This window comes from Chenopodium album, chromosome 7, assembly GCF_948465745.1.
Source record: "Chenopodium album chromosome 7, dcCheAlbu1.1, whole genome shotgun sequence".
NCBI lineage: Eukaryota > Viridiplantae > Streptophyta > Magnoliopsida > Caryophyllales > Amaranthaceae > Chenopodium > Chenopodium album.
In genome coordinates, this window is record NC_137840.1 from 30,030,711 (window position 1) to 30,034,699 (window position 3,989).

The window sequence follows — 3,989 nt, forward strand, 5'->3', positions numbered from 1 at the left end:
ATCGGCAAATGACGATAAAAACTTATGCTTATCACAGAATTTTTTTCGTGTTGATAAAAACTCCGCTTATTATCTGATGCCATTTTCTTCCAATCTTTCGATCTCGTTGTTGATTAAGTTAGGGTTTTTTTCCTTTTATTTTATTTTTTTTATTTTTTATTTTTTATTTTACAAAAAAATTCTCATGTATTTGTCAACATAGGCAGGTGATGAATGTTTAAAAATTACTTGTCCTACACTCTGAAATTTCATGTAGATTACAAGTTTTCTCAATTTCTGATGCCTATTCTTTCCTAATTATTTTAAATCAGAAACTAAATTTGTTGTTTTTATAAATAATTTCAATTGATTTTACTAGTGATAATTGTTTTTTGAAAGATTTTTACTAGTGATAATAGGCAGAAGATCTTATGTAGATTTTCGGAATATTTCTGACTTTATTTTTTTTGAAGTGCTGAAAAGTGATTTAAATCAAATTCTTATGATTGTTTTTCATTCTGATAAATTTGCAGTATGATTTTTTTTTCTAATCAATCAATGCATTATTTTTGTAACAAATTTTGGAATATTTTCGACATGTTAAATTTGTCGAAACTCGAGTTCAATCTTAAGTCGGTTTCAAAAAAATATATTGGAAGTCCTGCGATGACGACTAGCAAAATTATGTCTGGACGTATGAAGTTCTATCATGATTAATTGGTATGCATTTGCTGAGTAGGATTTTGTTTTAATTCATTTTTTTTTTTTTTTAATTTTGAAAAATAATTCTTTTTCCTTTTTTGATGTCTCTTGATTTTATAAATAGTCCAAATTACTCGTAATTTTAGGCTTATCTCATATGCCACGTAGGACAACTGTGTATTCTAAATTTCTAATATATTATGAAAAGTTGGGACCTAGTAGCCGTTATTTCACGCTGTTACCTTTAATGTTGACCATGTTGAGTTTTTTTGTTCCTTTCTTCCTTTCTTTACTTGTTCGGTTGTTCCTTTTTCTTTGATTTCCCCTTTTTTTTGAGCTCTTATGGTCATTTGCTCCCACAGAAATGCAAAGATGGTGTTCCTAGATCTTCCGTATTTGCGAAGCTTTGTTACCTGGGGTTGGCTTTGTTACTAGATACTAGGCTGGTGAAATTCAAATCAAAAACAGAGAACCAAATATACATAACTCAGGGTTCGTTTGGCATTGTTGCGGTTTTCAGTTTTTTGGTTTTTTGTATTTTAAAAGTGTATGATATAATTCATATAATGAATTAAAAATTAGTCAAACTTATTAAAATCATGCTAATTTTGAAAACTGACAACAGAAAAGTGAAAAACATCTTTTTCTTGTTTTCTGTTTTTGGTTTTTTGTATTTTAAAAGTGTATGATATATGTCATATAATGAATTAAAAATTAGTCAAATTTATTAAAATCATGTTAATTTTGAAAATTGACAACAGAAAAGTGAAAAGAACAATCAAAGGACGCAATGAACACAATATATCAATCGAATCCAACACAGCTCGATCAACCTGCAATTTATCATATTCAATTAAGGTACATATTCAACTCGAGCTGAACAATGACTTAAGGATCACAGGACTGATTTGGAATAACGCAAACGCGAACTCAGCCCCTAAACAATTTGATTGAATTTCACCTATTCTTGCTCCTAGGATTTCGTTAGTGAGATCGTTAGTAAAAGTATTGGATTCCGTTTGCTCTTTTGTTACTGTCAACTTCAATAATTACAAAAAAAAACCTCTGTACTATACTTTTTCATGACAATTTTACCTCTGTGAGAAATATTTTTTGTTTCTCACGGAGATCAACTTGTAATTGCCGAATTCCTTCTTACCTGAAATATTCAGCTTTTTAATTTTTATTTATTTAATTTTTTAATTTTTATTTATTTTACAGCTGAGAAAAAGGGAAATCACAGTGAAAAGAAGGTAAGAGAGATCTAATGTTGCTAAGAGATCCCCTAGCTTGGATAGCTCCTGTAGGATCACCCTGCACCCATTTGGCTAGCTTGGTATCTGGAACAATAACCTCTAAGTGCCACATATGTTGCTCCATCGCCACACTCTTAGCATCGAGTCCACCATACAGCTGGCAGAATCTGTTGTCTGCAAAGAGTCCTCCCCCTGATAGGTACTGCCATCAGAACTGGTTAGAGCCCAGAAACAATGTTATTTAAAAAGGCGTAGAAGAAATTACAAGTTAAGATCAATTTAGTCAACAAGAACAGACGTAGAATAAATTACAAGCACAGTTATAGACTTATTGATAGTGTGGGTTGATAGACTTATATTAATGATATTTAAAAAGAATATGGACCTTGTTTGACTTTTGACGTATAAGACAAAAACTTTGAATTAAGGAAATTTTCCAAAGTCGTTCAAAAATGTCAAAACAATACTTGACTCAATGATAACAAACTAACATAAAAATATCCAATTTAAATTTTTATTTACTGTCCAAATTGACAACTCTAGGTATCTTGTGTGGACTAGAAGTTCAAAGCCAAACTGTCCAAAAAATAAACTATTCGTTTTGAATTGTAATCGATTTGATTGATCCGAGAAATTTATAATCCAAACTCGATTTGTCATCGAACTAAACTCAACTCGAATTTGAACTTGACCTGATCTGAACTTAACCCAGCACTGATTTGATCCGACTTGAACTCAACTGGAATCCGATTTGACTCGACTTGAACTCAAAACGAACATGTTCGATTCGACCCGAGCTCAACCTGATCCGAAATTGATCCAGCAAAACCAATCTAATCCGATCTGTTTTGACCCGAATTGATATTAACCCGACCCGATTTTTAACTCGATTTGATTTTCACCCAATCCGAGTTTAACCCTACCATAATTAATTAATGCTTTTTATTCAAGTTTTAATACTACAAATACTATATTTACTAACCAAGGGCACTTAGAACGAGGTAAGGCCAAAATACCAGCTATTTGGAAGCAGGGCAAAGCCACAAGCAATCCATCACTCACAATTTTGGTAGATGAAGCATGGAAACAACAAAAGAGGAAGACATGCAATACATGGAGGGCAGCAGTGGGTTGGATAGAGGAAGGAACTTGTTTAAGGTTTTTTTGTCTATTGGGAGAGTTACGTCAAGCATTACCCCAAACTTGAACCCCAATGTGATCATACACTAAAGCATGATAGCGTCCAAAGGAAAGGAAGCTAGAGCAAAAGAGTCGCCAACAAATTTTAGGAAATTGTAAACCGTTCACAGGGTGAAAGTTACACCTTTTAACGACCCAAGAGATTATTAACTCCAATAGGTTTGAAACCATGACTGGGAGTTCGGGGATGAAGTTACAAATTCAATCTAAAAGACAAAGAACATGCCCTAATAATAAATCTCTATTTTATTCTTTTCGTATTCATTTGCGCTTTCTGACTAACATGCAATCAATAGGTTAACCCTAAACCTGTTTAATCTATGTTAGTTGAATATTAATGCACAAATAAAACTATTATTGGCGATCACTTGAATTATAATCACATTAACCCTAAACAAGATTATTAATTATCTTATTAAGCGTGATTACAAGTATCAATTCCCTTTAAACATGCATAAAAGATGTGATCAAGCAATAACAATAAATATAAATCAAGCAACATAATAATCATAATAATAATAACAATTATAATCATAATCATGTTAAAACATAATAATAGCAAGATCATAGGCATGATACTAACAAGATTAATAACAAACCCTAGCATGTCACTAAACATTAAAAATTAAAGCTTTAACCCTAACATGATACTAACAAGATATTAGGAAAGAAAATAGGAAGCATCCTAGAAATCATAGTTGATATAAGCAAATCACCCTAAACATGATATTAGGAAGCAATAAAACATCCTAAACATGATTTCTATATCATAATATCAATTAAGCAATTAAAGTACTTACTTGGATGTCTCGCCTCTCTTTCTAATAACAAAATACACACGTTAGTAACTTC

The 3,989-nt window shown here is 31.6% G+C and overlaps 1 non-coding gene across 1 annotated transcript; it reads left to right on the top strand.

Annotated features, from left to right (window-relative positions):
* Positions 1–84, top strand: LOC145641365 (small nucleolar RNA R16). The gene has a single exon (XR_014115398.1). It is a non-coding gene; the product is annotated as a small nucleolar RNA R16 (small nucleolar RNA).
* The last annotated feature ends 3,905 nt before the right edge of the window (positions 85–3,989 follow it).